This window comes from Salmo salar, chromosome 24 (genome assembly GCF_965601325.2).
Source record: "Salmo salar chromosome 24, fSalSal1, whole genome shotgun sequence".
Taxonomy (NCBI): Eukaryota; Metazoa; Chordata; class Actinopteri; order Salmoniformes; family Salmonidae; genus Salmo; species Salmo salar.
Genome location: NC_138314.1, coordinates 39,210,902 through 39,232,296, shown reverse-complemented (window position 1 = coordinate 39,232,296; position 21,395 = coordinate 39,210,902). Strand labels below are relative to the sequence as shown.

The 21,395-nt window shown below is 41.5% G+C and overlaps 1 protein-coding gene and 1 non-coding gene across 3 annotated transcripts in view; both read right to left on the bottom strand.

The window, feature by feature from the left end:
* The window catches only part of LOC106585836 (glutamate receptor ionotropic, delta-2), a 623,881-nt gene that overhangs the window by 556,183 nt on the left and 46,303 nt on the right, over window positions 1-21,395 (bottom strand). The gene's annotated exons all lie outside the window — the stretch shown is intronic.
* LOC123730459 (U7 small nuclear RNA) lies at window positions 17,914-17,966 on the bottom strand. Its single transcript, XR_006761903.1, has one exon. It is a non-coding gene; the product is annotated as a U7 small nuclear RNA (small nuclear RNA).

Genomic DNA, 21,395 nt, shown 5'->3' with positions numbered 1-21,395 from the left:
CCCAATGTTGCCTACCCTCACCACCTGGGGGCGGCCCATCAGGAAGTCCAGGAGCCAGTTGCAGAAGGAAGTGTTCAGTCCCAGGGTCCTTAGCTTGGTGATGAGCTTGGAGGGTACTATGGTGTTGAACGCTGAGCTGTTGTCAATGAACAGCACTACAGTGCAGTGAAAAAGTATTTGCCCCTTCTGATTTTCTCTATCTTTGAATAGTTTTTTATATTAAATGTTGTCAGATCTTCAACCATAAGCTAATATTAGATAAAAGCAATATGAGTTTACAAACAACCCCCCAAAAATGTATACTTATTTTATTTATTGAATTAACAAAGTTATGCAACACCCAATGCCCCTGTGGGAAAAAGCAATTGCCCCCTTACACTCAATAACTGGTTCTGCCACCTTTAGCTGCAATGATTGCAACCAAACACGTCCTGTAGTTGTTGATCAGTCTCTCACATCGCTGTGGAGGAGCTTTGGCCCACTCGTCCATGCAGAACTGCTTTAAATCAGCGACATTTGTGGGTTTTGAAGCATGAACTACTCATTGCAGGTCCTGCCACAACATCTTTATTGAGATTAGGTCTGGACTTTGACTAAGCCATTCCAAAACTTCAAATTTGTTGTTTTTAACCATTTTCATGTAGACTTGATTGCGTGTTTTGGATCATTGTCTTGCTGCGTGACCCAGCTGCACTTTAGTTTCAGCTCACAGACAGATGGCCTGACATTCTGATAAAGAGCAGAATTTATGGTTCCTTCTATTAAGGCAAGTCGTCCAGGTCCTGAGACAGCAAAGCATCCCCAAACCATCACACTACCACCACCATGCTTGACCGTTGGTATGAGGTTCTTACTGTGGAATGCAGTGTTTGGTTTTCGACAGACAATCCAAATCATTGACGCAAGTTTGTCAAAAGCACCTGGAAGCACCTGGATGATTATCAACACTCTTTGAAGAACGTTCTATAGACAGATGAGTCAAAAGTATAACTTTTTGGATGACATAGGTTAGAGTTATGGTCAGATTTGCCAAATGGAGGGCAAATCTGTGTTTCTGTGTGTGAAGTAAAGGTGATCTAGAGTTTTTTTGCATCTAGTTGCACAAGTGACATGCTGGTAGAATTTTGGCAAAACAGATTTCAGTTTTCCTGCATTAAAATCACCGGCCACTAGAAGCGTCGCCTTTGAACATTTTCTTGCTTACTTATGGCCTTATACAGCTCGTTGAATGCGGTCTTAGAGCCAGCATCGGTGTGTGGTGGTAAATAGATAGCTACAAAAAATATAGATGAAAACTCAAAATAGTATGGATTATCATGAGATTATCATGAGGTATTCTAACTCCGGCAAGCAGAACCTTGAGACTTCCTTAATATTAGAGTTGTTAACAAAAAGACACACACCTACTCCCTTCTGTTCTGCCGATGCATAGAAAAACCAGCTAGATGTACAGTATATTATCCATGTCCTTCATCAGCCATGACTCTGAGAATCATAGGATATTACAGTTCTTCAGGTCCTGTTGATAGGATAGTCTCGAACGGCGCTCATCCAGGTTGTTTTCCAGTGATTGAAAGTTCGTCAGTAGAACGGAGGGTAGAGGCGGTTTATGTACTCCCAGACTTAGTTTTGTCAGGGTGCCCACACGTCGACCTCTCTTACTCCGCCTTCTTCTTATCCAAGTCTCGGGGATTAGGGCCTGTTCCAGGTTGAGCAGTATGTCCCGAGCCTCTGACTCGTTGAAGTAGAAATCTTCATCCAAATCAAGGTTAGTGATCGCTGTTCTGATGTCTAGAAGCTCTTTTCGGTCATAGGAAAAGATGGCGGAAACATTATGTACAACCAAAAGTTTAGCTCAACAAAAAAATATATAATCAAATAGCAAAATTGGTCAGGAGCCCGTAAAACAACTGCTATCCATTGCAGTGCCATTCTGGGTGTCATATATCATCGATCCCTCTGTGATTGTGGTGTTATGTCTTACCGGTTGTATAGTAGAATGATCATTCTACTATTAAATATCAGAGTTTACAGGGATATGATCAAACGACAGCCTGGTAAAAACAATGACTTCAAAGCCCTGCGAACACCGTCAGGACTTTTACAAGACACATCTCCCTCCCAACCATCAGCAATGCAATCACTTTGTCTCCAATCCTCCGCAAACACATAATATTTGCTCTTTTATCTTGGCCCCGGAACTGAGTTGCCATAGAAACAAATTTCAAGGAGGAGGCTTTAAAACACATTAAAGTAATTGTCTAGTGTTTCCAGATTTCTATGAAATATGACCTATAATTAATTACAATATGAGTAAAATAGTTTTTCTTACAAAAAGTGTTAATTAAGTAGGTTAAAAAGCAGCTTTTCTGTGTTGAGATTGAGTGGGCGTACCCCAACAACAGAATGGTGTCAACGTCAATAAAAATATTCATGTGAATAGACGGCTGATTGACCAGCTCATCCTCCTCAGGAGGATAACATCATCCTCTTTGAGGAAATAGCAAGTACTTTGAAATGGTCTGTTTGAGATACAAGTTTGAGGTGGGGTTTCTTCTCCAATGTATGCTTTGGCCACAAATACAAGTATAGGACAAGTCAACCACATTATTTGGGTTTGAATATGAGTTACATATGAGTTGGGTACGAATATGAGTTAACAGAATACAAACTTTTAAAAGTGAGATTTTCACTGGACAGTTACTTTAAAGCATATCTTACCTGTGGCAGTATTAAATGGTAAAGAGTACCTCTAAAACCATCAGCTTTTCAAACGGTCCAATAATGAAAACATATGAATGGAATTAATTTACTTATGGGCGTGAGCTCACCCATATATTCACAACAAATTATTAATCAAAATATTATGAATAATCAACAAATAGTTTTCAAACATACAAATGTGCTTTTAAAGGTGTTCGAATACCCTGAATTTTAAATTAAATAAACAAAAAATAACTTTCTACTGACATTCAATCACGCCTTAATCAGTGAGCTTAATCATTTGTCTCATAATGTTCCTCAGCTGGGCAATAACAAGTGATTTTACATCAAATCTTAGATCTGTGACCAGATACTTGTTGCATACCAAGGGATGTATCAAGGGATGGCAAACCATACTGGACTGTGCACACTGGCACCTGATAGCAGCCGCAAACATACAGGTAAATGCCAAAATAAAGGAAACATCAACATAGTGTCTTAATAGGGCTTTGGGCCACCACGAACCACTAGAACAGCTTCAAGTGTTTTCCTTTATTTTGGCAGTTACCAGTACATAGCATATAGCAACACAGTGAGAAGAAGGGCAAAGCCCCACTGTGAACATCATGGCCATTGTCACATTGATGAATGTCTCTCAAGAGAAGAAAAAGTGAAGAGGATTATTTTTCTTTCAATCCACTTCCCAAAGGAAGCCTAGGTTTGTGTGTGTGTGTGTGTGCACATGTCCTTCGTGGTTCGTGTGCACGTGTGCATACGTGAGTGCATGTGCACGCGTTTGTACTTGCGTCCATGTCTGTGCGCGCGCGCGTGTGTGTGTGTGTGTGTGTGTGTGTGTGTGTGTGTGTGTGTGGTGTGTGTGTGTGTGTGTGTGTGTGTGTGTGTGTGTGTGTGTGTGTGTGTGTGTGTGTGTGTGTGTGGACATAGGCCTGGGTGACTGTGCTGGCTGTTGATGTGCAGGGCAGCAGAGCATACTGATTTCCAAGCAGACTTCCTCCTGCTCTAAACTCTGCTCCACCATGGCCCCCTTGGATTGTGAGGAAAAGGCAAATGTCACAACATTAATCAGAGGAGAGAATAAAGACATTGAGTGTAGCTTTACGTGCCAAGGGCAACATGGCTCAAATGCACAATACATAATCACTGCTATTTCCACAACATCGCTCCAACACAACAGCTTTTGAATTGGAATTGGTTCAAGTTAAGTGAAATCGATTTGGGAATGCTAAACCATGTATTTGATATTCACTTCATGTTGTTGTTTACTCTGACTTCCTGATAAATATCCAGTTAGTCCAATAACATCTCCAGGAGGAGGAAGCTGCTGTCTTCCCTTTATAAAACACCACTAACCATTTGCCCTTTACTCTGGTGAACAAAAAACATCTGCATGGAAAGAAAGGGGATTTCTGCCAGCCAAAAGTAAATGTAATAGACAATGAGAGAATCAACATGAGTTCCCTTTCAACTGCAGCAAAACACCAACACTTCTAGTACTATTATATAGTATACTGAATAGAGAACGCTTAATTAGCTTGTGGCTTTACACCAAATCATTTAGGATTAATGAGCGATTGTCTGAACGGGAAGGATTTTACTTGCAATAAGGAGTGATGGAGTGTGAAGGAAGCTGGTTCCGTCCTGAAATGTCACTTACAGGGTTAGACATGGAACCAGACTTGCAGCCCTGTCCTTTCCAGACCATTTAGATGACTACTGGACCAGCAGTGGAGTAGGAAAAGAGGCGTGTTGCATGCTGTCCAAACAGAGGCGAGATTCAGAAGGTTATTTATGTGGTGGCAAAAAGAATGAAGAGTTATTAACTCTAATTGCATATCTTCCTGTTTAGTCTATATACTGTATATACTTCCTGTTTAGGCTATATACTGCATATCCTTCCTGATTTGGCTATATAATGTATATACTTCCTGTTTAGGCTATATACTGTATATCCTTCCTGTTTAGGCTATATACTGTATACCCTTCCTGTTTAGGCTATATACTGTATATCCTTCCTGTTTAGGCTATATACTGTATATCCTTCCTGTTTAGGCTATATACTGTATATCCTTCCTGTTTAGGCTATATTCTGTATACCCTTCCTGTTTAGGCTATATACTGCATTTACTTCCTGTTTAGGCTATATACTGCATATACTTCCTGTTTAGGCTATATACTGTACTGTATATCCTTCCTGTTTAGGCTATATACTGCATATCCTTCCTGATTAGGCTATATACTGTATATCCTTCCTGTTTAGGCTATATACTGCATATACTTCCTGTTTAGGCTATATACTGTATACCCTTCCCGTTTAGGCTATATACTGCATATACTTCCTGTTTAAGCTATATACTGTATATCCTTCCTGTTTAGGCTATATACTGTACTGTATATCCTTCCTGTTTAGGCTATATACTGTATATCCTTCCTGTTTAGGCTATACACTGCATTTACTTCCTGTTTAGGCTATATACTTTATATCCTTCCTGTTTAGGCTATATACTGTATATCCTTCCTGTTTAGGCTATATACTGTATATCCTTCCTGTTTAGGCTATATACTGTATATCTTTCCTGTTTAGGTTATATACTGTATCTCTTTCTCTCTCTTCCTGTATCTGACACATACAGTACTTGCAAATCCACACTAAGATACAGCAGAATACCATTCCCTCCACTGGTCTCCTCAGCCTAGTCTGGTCCGATTGTGACTGATCAACCCCATGGTAGTTCTGGTGATGATGATGATGATGATGATTGAAAGCCTTGATGACAGTGGCAGTAAAAGAGGGGAGGGAACCGAGGGGTGGTGCCCACCTTGACAGCAGTCAGAAGCTGATGACCATAGAGGAACATTGTATAATTCCTTCCAACAGGTTGGTGATGTATAAGCATAGAATTAGATATTAGAATACTAGAATGGAAATAATGAATTTGAAGAGTTTATCTGCACTGCATGTTCGTTAGCTAGCTATCTAGCCAGACAGTTTTACAGTTTTCAAATTAACAGTAAATATTTCAACATTCACTGGTTGAAATCAGCTGATGATAGTTGTAAATGCAACAAGTACTGATATTGTATCATATAATAGCACTCACAACCTTCCAAGAAAACTACAATTTTGGCATTTATGGTCTGTTTACACATATTTTAGAGGCTATTTATAAAGAGCATTTGTATAAAACCCATATAAAATGTATGTATGTAATAACAAGCTATATCAGTACCATTAGACTGAAGAATCATACAAAATAAAATGTAAAAAAATACAGACCAGGGTTTTAAATTCCATCTTTAGATCCACTCTTCAGCGTCATTTTCTTTGAGTAACCCACTCCAGGAATTCCTTTAACGCAGTTTTAACTCCCACAAAAGACCAGAACAAAGTTTTACTTCCACTCCACGTGTTCCCATAGGAAACTCAGCTTTTAGTAGTGACTATTTTAGGTTGACAATAATTCCATTACACAATTTCTGATATATTACATGCCTCACTTTTATTTTCCTGCATAAGTAAAATCAAGATATACCTCAACGGCCATTCATTCGAATTAGACTGGTTTCGATTACTCCCTGACCAATATGGCTGCCATTTTCACCCCATTCTGGAACTTTGAGGGATTATGACAAAGCCCCTCTAATTTAATAGGATCTCTGTGTGTATGACCAATACATGGCTCGTGCGCTGGTGGCCCCATGTGATCATGAAAGCAATGTGGTGATGGCGCTGTGTAATGATAATGATTAATTCGTTTGCTCTTGAACGGAGGGGTGGGGTTGGAGGGCTGCTGTTTAGGGGAGGCCTGTGAGTGCACGCGTGTGAAGGCGGTCAGATTTACGACCCATGCCACGCTAGGGAGAAGGATGTGGTGGCTGACATCTAGGAGACAAGGGCGATTAATGGGCTGCGGGAGGTCCAGGGGAGCGCAGTAATGGACTGATAGAACATTGTATAAAAACAGCAACACAATGCCACGTATATCACTCTGCATGGCAGCCGCGGCCACGCACAGTCACCCATTAATAACTGATCGTATGCATGTAAAGAAAGACTTCTTCAATATCTATCTGTGGCTGGATGTCCACCTCTGCACCAGGCAGGGAGAGTCACAGAGCTTGTCACAGAGCAGGAATATAATGGTGTGTGTGTGTGGGCACTGTTGAGTGAGGTCACCACAGCCACTGTCATTAGGGAACCATGCGTGCCTGAAATAGATTAAAGAGAAGACAAGCCAATTCTCATGTAGGAAGGAACCAAGAACTTGTAGGGTAGGATTAGGTGGCAAAAATATCTGCCTACGCTTCAACTTCAACCGTGTGTATATGTGTGTGTGTGTGTGTGTGTGTGTGTGTGTGTGTGTGTGTGTGTGTGTGTGTGTGTGTGTGTGTGTGTGTGTGTGTGTGTGTGTGTGTGTGTGGGCTGTGCATATGTGTGTATCAGTAATCTGCATCTGCGGAATCTGTGGTTTCCTCTAATTTATCCGCCTTTGTGTATAACTTGAAAGGAGACATGATTTGTACTGTGAAAACCACATGTGCCATTTTCCCTTCTACTGCTGGCTCAACACGCACTTTCATTATTACCATGTAAATGAATTTCCTTCATCATTTACTGAGCCAATCTTAAGCCTCTCCATGACTGTCCCTCACTTTCCCCGGCTGTGGAGTCACCTTCTTCCTGACATTTAATCAAAGTGGGCTTAAATGGCTCTGCTGGATGGGCCTGGGAGGGTGCGTTTCCCATTAGACCGGGGCTCTTTGACATCATGAAGACATAGATGCTTGGGACTGGGCGTATGTAACAGAAGATAGGGTAGTTACTGTGCGGGGGTTGGGGTTGGGGGCAGGGCGGGAGTTGGGTGGAGTGGGGGGGACAGAGGGCAGGGTGGGAGTTGGGTGGAGTGGGGGGGGACAGAGGGCAGGGTGGGAGTTGGGTGGAGTGGGGGGGGACAGAGGGCAGGGCGGGAGTTGGGTGGAGTGGGGGGGACAGAGGGCAGGGCGGGAGTTGGGTGGAGTGGGGGGGGACAGAGGTCAGGGCGGGAGTTGGGGGGGGGGGGTCAGCAGTGTTGCTGGATTTCCACCTCCTTGGTAGGAACAGGCTTCATCACTGTGTCACTACATCTTTGTGGAGTGTACCCATGCCACCCACACACACACACACACACAGACGCGGACATAACTCTTTTTTGCCATTTCAGATGCTGTTGGGGTGTTTGGTAGACATTAAATCAGCTGAAAGCAGCACAGTGTGTTCAAAGGTATTATACAACTTCAGGTAAAGGCTAGAGAATAATGCAGACAGGAATATAATATATCCATTGTAATGACCTCAAATCAACAGGCCTACACGAATGCATCTGTCTCATGGATTTTCTCTATATACACTATCTATACAAAAGAATGCGGACACCCATTCAAATTAGTGGATTCGGCTATTTCAGCCCCACCTATTGCTGACAGGTGTATAAAATCGAGCACACAGCCATGCAATCTCCATAGACAGACATTGACAGTAGAATGGCCTTACTGAAGAGCTCAGTGACATTCAACATGGCATCGTCATAGGATGCCACCTTTCCAACAAGTTAGTTCGTCAGATTTCTGCCCTGCTAAAGATTCCCCGATCAACTGGAAGTGCTGTTATTGTGAAGTGGAAACTTCCAGGAGCAACAGTGGTAGGCCACAAAAGCTCACAGAACGGGACTGTCCTCGGTTGCAGCACTCACTACTGAGTTCCAAACCGCCCTCTGCAACGTCAGCACAAGAACTGTTCGTCGGGAGCTTCATGAAATGGGTTTCCATGACCGAGCAGCCTCACACAAGCCTAAGATCACCTTGCGCAATGCCAAGCGCCGACTGGAGTTGTGTAAAGTTCGCCACCATTGGACTCTTTGGCAGTGGAAACGCGTCCTCTCACACTTCACCATCTTGAAGTTCGACAGATGAATCTGGGTTTGGTGGATGCCAGGGGAATGCTACCGGCCCGAATGCATAGTGCCCACTGTAAAGTTTGGTGGAGGAGGGATAATGGTCTGGGGCCCCTTAGTCGGAAGGGAAATCATAAGGCTACAACATGCAATGACATTATAGATGATTCTATGCTTACAACTTTGTGGCAACAGTTTGGGAAAGGCACTTTCCTGTTTCAGCATGACAATGCGCCTGTGCACAAAGCAAGGTCCATACAGAAATGGTTTGTTTAGATCAGTGTGGAAGAACTTGACTGGACTGCACAGAGCCCTGACCTCAACCCCATCGAACACCTTTAGGATGAATTGGAACGCCGACTACGAGCTAGGCCTAATCGCCCAACATCAGTGCCCGACCTCACTAATGCTCTTGTGGCTGAATGGAAGCAAGTCCCTTCAGCAATGTTCCAACATCTAGTGGAAAGCCTTCCCAGAAGAGTGGAGGCTGTTATAGCGGCAAGGGGGGGCAACTCCATATTAAACCCCATGATTTTGGAATGAGGTGTCCACATACTTTTGGTCATGTAGTGTATCTTCTACTGTATAGTTTACCATATCACTCTTGCGTCCCCACTTCACCCCCCAACACAACCTGAGCCCTTCATGTCTGCTCGCCAGAACTAACACCAAGCAACACTGTCACCAACGAGAGATTTATTAGAATCACTTAGCTTGAAGTCAGTTGAAACCCCAGAACTATCTAATTAATATCTCTATTTGCATAGCCATTAGCACCTTTCACAGTGTGTGTAGAAATCGGTGTTAATGAGCATTGATGATGATGCCGATGTCAATATTCCCAGATTTGTCCCGCTCAACCCTGTGAGTGGAGAGGTGGGGAGGGAATTAGTGAGGAGTGTTAAGGTACTTGACACTAATGGAATGCTGAGCCAATTGTGAGTGTGACACACAACGTGGCCTTCTCACAGCATGAGATTAGGAGGGAGAGAGAGAGAGAGAGAGAGAGAGAGAGAGAGAGAGCGAGAGAGAGAGAGAGAGAGAGAGAGACCATGCTAACATCAAACTATGTGACCATGCTAACATCAAACTATGTGACCATGCTAACATCAAACTATATGACCATGCTAACATCAAACTATGTGACCATGCTAACATCAAACTGTGACCATACTAACATCAAACTATATGACCATGCTAACATCAAACTATGTGACCATGCTAACATCAAACTATGTGACCATGCTAACATAAAACTATATGACCATGCTAACATCAAACTATGTGACCATGCTAACATCAAACTATGTGACCATGCTAACATCAAACTATGTGACCATGCTAACATCAAACTATATGACCATGCTAACATCAAACTATATGACCATGCTAACATCAAACTATATGACCATGCTAACATCAAACTATGTGACCATGCTAACATCAAACTATATGACCATGCTAACATCAAACTATATGACCATGCTAACATCAAACTATATGACCATGCTAACATCAAACTATATGACCATGCTAACATCAAACTATATGACCATGCTAACATCAAACTATATGACCATGCTAACATCAAACTATGTGACCATGCTAACATAAAACTATATGACCATGCTAACATCAAACTATGTGACCATGCTAACATCAAACTATGTGACCATGCTAACATCAAACTATGTGACCATGCTAACATCAAACTATATGACCATGCTAACATCAAACTATATGACCATGCTAACATCAAACTCTGACTATGACCATGCTAACATCAAACTATATGACCATGCTAACATCAAACTCTGACTATGACCATGCAAACATCAAACTCTGACTATGACAATACTCCATACCCCAAGTAGTAATATCTGAAGTCGTAATTCCTCTCTGCTGTAACAGACTACACAAGCTTCCCTATGGTTATGTCTACTGCCCATCAAGGAAACATAGGTAAAGTAAGAGATGAAATAAGAAAGAAAAAACAGGCCTCAAACACAGCTATCCAGACAGGCACACAACATTGGGTGCACTCAGGTCTGTTTCTGACCTGATATAGAAATACATAGAAATGATATATCCATTGGGCTTCTGAGTGGCGCTGCGGTCTAAGGCACTGCATCTCGGTGCTAGAGGCATCCCTACAGACACCTGGTTCGATTCCATCACAACCGGCCGTGATTGGGAGTCCCATAGGCCGGTGCACAATTGGTCCAGTGTTGTCCGGTGTAGGCTGTCATTGTAAATAAGAATATGTTCTTAACTGACTTGCCTAGTTAAATAAAGGTTACATTTAAAAATAATAATGACATCTAGTCATTTGTTATTCCTAGGGTTTGCCATCAGCACTGGTGACCTTCCAGAGAACACTGTCCAAAGGCAGGCTGACCTTCCAGAGATGGGCACTAGCTAGTTCCCACCCTGGTTAGGACTGAGGAGGGGAGTCTGGAGCGGTGGCAGCTCAGTTGTCTGCTAGAAGCTAGTTAATTTAAAACCCTGCAAGTCAGCAGAACATAACAAACCAAGGCTGTTGTTTTATTCATCACTGCAGCAAACTATGTGGCCTGGAGAATGGGGCCGAGCACTACTGTAAGTAGGCCTATGAGTCTCAATGAAACACACTTTGCCTGCTAAGGCTATATTGTGTATACGGCGTCTTTGTGGGTTCACACATAAGCTCATTTTTAAGGTAAAGCCTACTGAGCACTGCAACTTAGGGTTGTTTCTAGAGTTATAATGAGAGGTGTCCCACTGGGCACACTGCGTCATTTCACGTGGATAATTGTGTAATATTTGGTTGATACGTTCAATGAGATTATAACCTATATTAACCCATTAAAAAAGACAGCCAAAAGTTTGTTAGATTTCCAATGTTATCACTGTGCTTCCAACCATCTAAAAGCACAACCAAATTGCAATGCAAAAACAATTAAATTGTCAGTTAACAGTTAAATTGTCACCCAAATGTCTATCACTGCACATTTAACCATTTAAAAGCACAGCAAAGTTTAAATGGGAATACAATGTAAGGTTGTATTTTTTATTCATACAACATATTCATGTGATATCACTGCGCTTCATCTAATAGCACAACCAAATGACCTGGATTACTGTTGAGATTACATTAAAAGTATATTGTGCAAGTGATCAATGCTGTTTGAGATTCTACACAGATTATTACAGCAATTGTGAAGATCTCCGCAGACCTGCGATGACCTAGGCATTCTATCTTGAACATGCATGCTGTATATGCTCACATGTGAAGAAATGTATAGATACAGTAACCCATGGATCTGTTACTCATGTTAAGGTTGAATATACATTAGCATCAATGATGATTGATGAAGTATGGTCACATTTCATTTGCTCTGTTAAACCTACCCTTGGAATGTTTTCGATAGCAACAGTGAATCTATTTCGTTTTTAAGTGTAAATCTCTCACCAATCATTCTCACAAGATAGCACACTGGTAATAGTCAATTACAAATATCATAGCTGAGCAGTGCTGGGCTTGGTTAAAACAAAGGGGTAGCTGTAGATAGATCAATTCTCCAGTAGGAGGTGCTGCCCAGCCTAATGTTTTTATTTTCTGATAGTAGATATATTGTTGAAAATCTGACGTTGTTTTAAAGGTACAAATTCAACATATTTTATACAAGGTTTGTCTATGTTGAAATTTGGTTATGATGATGACATAATCCTGTGGTTGAAATTTCACCTCAAAACAACGGTTTACATTGATTACTTTTTTAAAATGTATTTTCCATGTACTGTAGATTCCACGTCACAATACGTTGACAGATTACGTTGAAACAACGTTGATTCAACCAGTTTTTGCCCACTGGGTTGGTAAGTGCTATTCTAGAGATACAGACACAGAATCCACTCGTATTGCCAATCCAAATCATTCTCTGGAAGACTTATTATATTTTTATAGCCCCCACTCACACTTCAAGTCAATGACAACAACATAAAACTTCCCTATCCAAATGTAAAGCACCTTCACACAGAAGCCGCGCATTACTATTCAGAACATAAGTCAGCCCTCAGATAATTTTCCAGAGACACTAAATATAGATTAATAAGCATTACACAAGGCCACGTTGTTCTCTTAATATTCTCTTTAATAATTTATGGGATAATGATATAATGTGGATGAGCCCACAAATGTAAAAAAATAACCGGATACTGTACTCATGCCCTCATTTCAGAGGATTTCAAGAGCAGTTGTCTACACATATGAGCTGGCAAATTGCATCTGAAATTCCAATCTGCTGGGAATCTGTTCAGCTCTCACACTTGTTTGCATTTACCTTGATATTCCCCAACCAACATTTATCAGTTAAATGGAAGACTTTGATGTGGGGTCCAGTCATTTTTAGATGAATGGTCTGTACATACACTTCTGTGCTTTTATCAAGCCACTCTTGGAGGACAATTGAACTCGGATGACAAAAAACGCTTCCTATGGCTAAATATCCTCTCTACTTCAATGACAAATGACTCAAAAAAGTTGAATAAAACCAATCCTATCTTTACATGTGTATCTATTTGATACTGAGAACAAGATGCATGCATTTATATTCTCCAACTTAGTCTCCAAATGTCAGACAGTAGAAGTCATTTCACTAATTGTGCAGAAGCACATCATGCACATGATCCCTCTGGGTCCAGTCCACTAGTACTAATCTCTTTTCCTCAGGACTTGGTCCCTCTGGGTTCAGTCCACTAGTACTAATCCCTTTTCCTCAGGACTTGGTCCCTCTGGGTTCAGTCCACTAGTACTAATCTCTTTTCCTCAGGACTTGGTCCCTCTGGGTTCAGTCCACTAGTACTAATCTCTTTTCCTCAGGACTTGGTCCCTCTGGGTTCAGTCCACTAGTACTAATCCCTTTTCCTCAGGACTTGGTCCCTCTGGGTTCAGTCCACTAGTACTAATCTCTTTTCCTCAGGACTTGGTCCCTCTGGGTTCAGTCCACTAGTACTAATCTCTTTTCCTCAGGACTTGGTCCCTCTGGGTTCAGTCCACTAGTACTAATCTCTTTTCCTCAGGACTTGGTCCCTCTGGGTTCAGTCCACTAGTACTAATCCCTTTTCCTCAGGACTTGGTCCCTCTGGGTTCAGTCCACTAGTACTAATCCCTTTTCCTCAGGACTTGGTCCCTCTGGGTTCAGTCCACTAGTACTAATCTCTTTTCCTCAGGACTTGGTCCCTCTGGGTTCAGTCCACTAGTACTAATCCCTTTTCCTCAGGACTTGGTCCCTCTGGGTTCAGTCCACTAGTACTAATCTCTTTTCCTCAGGACTTGGTCCCTCTGGGTTCAGTCCACTAGTACTAATCTCTTTTCCTCAGGACTTGGTCCCTCTGGGTTCAGTCCACTAGTACTAATCTCTTTTCCTCAGGACTTGGTCCCTCTGGGTTCAGTCCACTAGTACTAATCTCTTTTCCTCAGGACTTGGTCCCTCTCTGCTCTATTGCAAAGGACCCAGGAATCCCCAAACACACATTCCCCTTTCTACACGTTACATATTTGCTCCTGAGAGAAAGATACATGCATTTATATTCTCCAACATTTTCTCAAAATGTCGGACAGTGGTCCCGCTCTGCTCCACTGCAAATGACCCAGGGCCTGCTGAATGTTGTGCCAAGTTACCTAAACCCTATGCTACAAGGCCAACAAATGGATCCTTGTTCCGTTTAGTTATTATGTTTTTACTTTTGAGAAGGAGAACAAACACCATAACAGAAATACATTTTCTGCTCTCTCGATTCCCCAAACAGTCACACTAATTATCTAATTAACGAGAATTAGGAAAACCAAACCACTCGATTCAAACATTTAATCAGCAAACTGAATAGAACCCTAGTTTTTGTCTGATGGAGGGGTACCAAGGATGGCTGCCATGTCTCTCTCTCCCAAGAGGTAGTTTCATACATCTTTAAAGAGTCCTTACATATCAAAGCCAAAACACATCCATCTTGTCTACTCAATATAAGCCTTGTGGTATATATATATTTTTTAAACATTTTAGTCATTTAGCAGACTTACACTATGCATACATTTCAATCAGTTTTTTTTCTATTACCTTTCTATAGTTTAAAGCATTGCTGAATATTTTCAACAGCTCACTGGAACTACAGTACTGTTTCAGGGCACTGTGCTGCAGCATTTACAAGCTTCAGGTCTATCACAGCAACTACAGTGCTGAATCCATTACATTATTCATTCAAATAATTGCGCAGGAATGAGCTGTATTTGTCTGAATGTGACGTGAATCAACAAAAGATTCTGGGAACATCTCTTGTGTATACATATGACATTCGGATTAACATTTGTGCAAATGTATACATGTTTTTCTTTTGAGGATGGAAATGTAATCCTTGAATGATTAAAATCCTGCGGCGAGTACTCCATTTTAAAGACATTAATGGGGTGAATCTATTGTATGAGCCTGCATAAGTACTCCACTCTCAAGTGGTGACATTTGAAGACAATGGGTGCTGCTACCATACTGGTTGCTCAGCTGTCACAGGCCCGCACCGGGCCTCACAAAAAGACTGGTGTTTGCTCAAACACAATTACACAAGAAAAGCTGCATTGAGAATCCTCTAATGGACCATCTGCTTAAAGCGATTACCTTTCCTGGGGAAATCACCTTACATGAAGTGAAGTCAGTTGGTTTCCCTGCAGGGAGCGTCAAACAAACCCCAGCAGACCTTCCCAGAAAAGATCAATCAAAACCATGACATCCCATGCATATTTCAACAGTTTGAGTGTTTGCACTGTAGATACCGTATTTATCATGCATTGACTTCATCTACCTTAGTCTAGCTTCACCAAAAGCAGCAAAGGAGGACTTGAGTGTGTATTTGACTCCAAAACTGTGATCAGACAAACTATAATGAGCGTTTTGTGCTTAGCGATACTGTCAAATCCTCATCATGCCCATGCTCTTCTGAACCCCTCTGGTGTACTGAGGACACTGTACTCTATTTGGACCATCACATCTGACGGGGTATCTAAGAACACGGTGCTAAGATGTCTGAAGATACTACAGAAATGCTAGTCGAATCATAGCTTTCATACAGGGCTAGTTGTGTCGTGAAACACCCCTGCCACGGGCCTGTTAAGACAGTACAGGCACACATAGTTCATCGTTTGAGAGCTGTTCTCTCTTCATCTTATCTACTTCTAAAGGAGAATATTCAAATGAATTCAACTCATCAAATGTTTCTCAAAGAATCACACTATTGACAGGCATATTTGTGAAGAACATACAGATCATGTATTCATGCCGGCCATAGTACCCTCCCTTTACAGATAGACGTGCTCCTTCACTATACAGTAGCTAGGCTCTTAGTAATGTGAGTGGAGCGAGACACATTTGGTATGGAAGGCAGGGGAGAGATAACAGAGAATTCTGTAAATTCCGAGTTCTGTTTTCTTGAGAAACTGTCAGCTTCACCACTGGTGAAGAAGGGTCCTTCCAGATTCTCTCCAAAACTGACAGCACATACGGAGTACCTTGAAACATTTTGCCTGAGTGTTTGCAATCCATCTTTCTCAAGCCATCTGTCATGTCAGTGAGAAATATGTTTACAGTATGATTCTCTATGAAATAAGTTTACAGTATGATTCTCTATGAAATAAGTTTACAGTATGATTTTCTGTGAAATAAGTTTACAGTATGATTCTCTATGAAATACGTTTTCAGTATGATTCTCTATTAAAAACGTTTCTAGTATGATTCTCTATGAAATAAGTTTACAGTATGATTCTCTATGAAATAAGTTTACAATATGTTTCTGTATGAAATAAGTTACAGTATGATTCTCTATGAAATAAGTTTACAGTGTGATTTTCTATGAAATACGTTTGCAGTATGATTCTCTATTAAAAACGTTTCTAGTATGATTCTCTATGAAATAAGTTTACAGTATGATTCTCTATGAAATAAGTTTACAGTATGATTCTCTATGAAATACGTTTACAGTATGATTTTCTATGAAACAAGTTTACAATATGATTCTGTATGAAATAAGTTACAGTATGATTCTCTATGAAATAAGTTTACAGTGTGATTTTCTATGAAATACGTTTGCAGTATGATTCTCTATTAAAAACGTTTCTAGTATGATTCTCTATGAAATAAGTTTACAGTATGATTCTCTATGAAATATGTTTACAGTATGATTTTCTATGAAATAAGTTTACAATATGTTTCTGTATGAAATAAGTTACAGTATGATTCTCTATGAAATAAGCTTATAGTATGATTCTCTATTAAATAAGTTTACAGTATGATTCTCTATGAAATAAGTTTACAGTGTGATTCTCTATGAAATACAATTACAGTATGATTCTCTATGAAATACAATTACAGTATGATTCTCTATGAAATATGTTTACAGTATGATTTTCTATTAAATAAGTTTACAATATGTTTCTGTATGAAATAAGTTACAGTATGATTCTCTATGAAATAAGCTTATAGTATGATTCTCTATTAAATAAGTTTACAGTATGATTCTCTATGAAATAAGTTTACAGTGTGATTCTCTATGAAATACAATTACAGTATGATTCTCTATGAAATACGATTACAGTATGATTCTCTTTGAAAGGGTTTTGTTTAAGACCAGTATTCAACTAGTCAACACATTTTTAAGTCCATGATAAGTTCTGCACCACCTGTGAATTCCAAAGCCCAAGACTGAAAAACACTGCCTTCAAACATAAAGCAATTCCCCTGTGGTATTATCTCTACTGTGTTTTCACCAGAATAATTTTTGATTATTCTAAATGATAAATAATAAAACCATGGCCAGCAAATGTTTTATTTATTTAACCTTTATTTAACCAGGAAAAGCCCATTGAGACCCAGAGTCTCTGTTTCAAGGGAGACCTGGCCAAGAAGGCAGCAACAATCAATACATTACATAATTAAAACATGCAACAATACAATACAACACAACATGATCCAGCCTAAAAAAGCATTTACACTCCTCTGTAACAGTCTCCCATCAATATATAACCTTCATAAACAAAGCAATCTCCTGTATGTAACTAATGCACTAAATTGAACAAGGTAAACATAGATACTAATGTATAGTATACGGTGCATACCCACATGAAATAATACTATAGTATACTATGGTATAAATACTGAAGTTTTCACTAGTGTTTTTGCTGACTTTACTGTAGTATTCACTGTAGTGTTTTTGCTGACTAAAGTATCTATGGCATAGAAGTGGAGGCTTTCTCCTTGAGAAAACCTACTAGAGAAATGCTGAAAGAGGACATTTTCCATAACCTATAGATAGATTCTATAGATTATTTTCTATAACCTGTAGGTAGGTAGGAGTGGGGCCTGAACGGATAGTTTAGAGCTTCTGCTCTTTTCTATAACCTGGCGAGACAAGACAACGAACTTTGGGACTGGTACAGACATCTCAGAGCTTCATGCCTCTTCTATCCCTCTTGTCCATGTATCAGTTTGGTGGAGGTCAGGATTGGCAAGGCACAGGGGGTGGTGGAGTTCTCCTTCATTTTTTTCTGCCTGGTGGACGCCTGGAACTGCTGCTCCAGGCGTGGCTACTCCTTCTATTTTTCAGAGTAGCTTTAGGTTGTTCAGTCGTATCCTTCCCGCTTTCTCCAGGCACTCTATGTGGGGACACCAGAACATGTTTTCTTGAAATGTGACCCCAAGGAACTTAGCCGTTGGGATCGTCTGGAGTGCATGTCCAAACAGTTTAAGGAGCACTTGCTTAGTTCTTTTGGGGTTTCTGGAGAGGAGGACGCACTGTGTCTTCAGCGGGGTTGAGCTTGACCCGCCACAGATTGGTCGAGTTCTTGATCACTGTTATGCTCCTCTGTAGCTTTTTTCCAGCAGGGGGTAAAGTTTTTGGAGGAGGCCTAATAACAGATATGGTCTGTGAACTGGGCCACTTGGCCCTCTCTAGGGTAATAAATATCACAGACGTACATTAAAAACAGTAGTGGACTGAGGATGGAGCCTTGGGGTACTCCCGCCTCTGGAGAGAACCTGAATAATGTGGTTCTCCCACCCTTACTGCTATCTCCCGCTGATTTAAAAAGTTATTTAAAAGACTGACCATCTGAGAGGCGAGTTTTATTCGATAGCCTATAGATGAGCCCATGTTCAATGTCGAAGAAGACAGTCAACGTCACCTCTTCTTTGTTGAACCCTCTTAGTACATCTTCAGCCAGCCTCAGGATATTGTCGGTAGTTGATTACGTCTTCCTGAAGCCGGCCTGATGTACACTCCAATGTTGTCGAAGTGCCTCTGGAGCCGGCCGGCCAGGAGGGGGAAAACAATATATGGTCTACTTGGCATGTAGGTTTCTCACTTGTGGGTGGCACAAATTGGTATAAAGGGGAGGAGAACGGGCACGACATACGAAAATGAAAAACTGTAGTATTTACTATAGTTTAATATAGTACAAGTCTCTCACCGTTGCCGCTTGCTATATACCATCTTCTGCCCACAGCTGTGCCCTGGACACCATATGTGAATTGATTGCCCCCCATCTATCTTCAAAGCTCGTGCTGTTAGGTGACCTAAACTGGGACATGCTTAACACCCTGGCCATCCTACAATCTAAGCGTGCTGCCCTCAATCTCACACAAATTATCAATGAACCTACCAGGTACAACCGCAAATCCGTAAACACAGGCACCCTCATAGATATCATCCTAACCAACCTGCCCTCCAAATACACCTCTGCTGTCTTCAACCAGGATCTCAGCGATCACTGCCTCATTGCCTGCATCCGTAATGCGTCTGCGGTCAAACGACCACCCCTCATCACTGTCAAACGCTCCCTAAAACACTTCAGCGAACAGGTCTTTCTAATCGACAAGGCCCGGGTATCCTGGAAGGATATTGACCTCATTCCATCATTAGAAGATGCCTGTTATTCTTTAAAAGTGCTTTCCTCACAATCTTAAATAAGCATGCCCTATTCAACAAATTTAGAACCAGGAACAGATACAGCCATCCTCTCCTCTACTGGTTCACTCCAGACCTGACTGCACTTGACCAGCACAAAAACATCCTGTGGCGTACGGCATTAGCATTGAATAGCCCCCGCGATATGCAACTTTTCAGGGAAGTTAGGAACCAATATACACAGGCAGTTAGGAAAGCAAAGGCTAGCTTTTTCAAACAGAATTTGCATCCCGCAGCACAAACTCCAAAAAGTTCCGCGACACTGTAAAGTCCATAGAGAATAAGAGCACCTCCTCCTAGCTGCCCACTGCACTGAGACTAGGAAACACTGTCACCAATGATAAATCCACAATAATTGAGAATTTCAATAAGCATTTTTCTACGGCTGACCATGCTTTCCACCTGGCCACCCCTAACCTGGTCAACAGCCCTGCACCCCCCACAGCAACTTGACCAAGCCTCCCCATTTCTCCTTCACCCAAATCCAAATAGCTGATGTTCTGAAAGAACTGCAAAATCTGGACCCCTACAAATCAGCAGGGCCAGACAATCTGGACCCTCTCTTTCTAAAATTATCATCCGAAATTGTTACAACCCCTACTACTAGCCTGTTCAATCTCTCTTTCGTATCGTCTGAGATCCCCAAAGATTGGAAAGCTGCCACGGTCATCCCCCTCTTCAAAGGGGGAGACACTCTAGACCCAAACTGCTACAGACCTATATCTATCCTACCCTGCCTTTCTAAGGTCTTCGAACAGATCACCGACCATTTCGAATCCCACCGTACCTTCTCTGCTATGCAATCTGGTTTCCGAGCTGGTCATGGGTGCACCTCATCCATGCTCAAGGTCCTAAATGATATCATAACCGCCATCGATAATATACAATACTGTGCAGCAGTATTCATCGACCTGGCCAAGACTTTCAAAACTGTCAATCACCACATTCTTATCGGAAGACTCAACAGCCTTGGTTTCTCAAATGACTGCCTCGCCTAGTTAACCAACTACTTCTCAGACAGAGTTCAGTGTGTCAAATCGGAGGGCTGTTGTCCAGACCTCTGGCAGTCTCTATGGGGGTGCCACAGGGTTCAATTCTTGGGCCGACTCTTTTCTCTGTATACATCAATGATGTCGCTCTTGCTGCTGGTGATTCTCTGATCCACCTCTACCCAGACGACACCATTCTGTATACTTCTGGCCCTTCTTTGGACACGTGTTAACTAACCTCCAGACGAGCTTCAATGCCATACAACTCTCCTTCTGTGGCCTCCAACTGCTCTTAAATGTAAGTAAAACTAAATGCATGCTTTTCAACCGATTGCTGCCTGCACCTGCCCGCCCGTCCAGCATCACTACTCTGGACAGTTCTGACTTAGAATATGTGGACAACTACAAATACCTAGGCGTCTGGTTAGACTGTAAACTCTCCTTCCAGACTCACATTAAGCATCTCCAATCCAAAATAAAATCTAGAATCGGCTTCCTATTTCACAACAAAGCATCCTTCACGCATGCTGCCAAACATACCCTTGTAAAACTGACTATCCTGCCGATCCTTGACTTTGGCGATGTAATTTACAAAATAGCCTCCAACACTCTACTCGGCAAATTGGATGCAGTCTATCACAGTGCCATCCGTTTTGTCACCAAAGCCCCATATACTACCCACCACTGCGACCTGTATGCTCTCGTTGGCTGGCCCTCGCTTCATATCCGTCGCCAAACCCCCTGGCTCCAGATCATCTATTCGTCTTTGCTA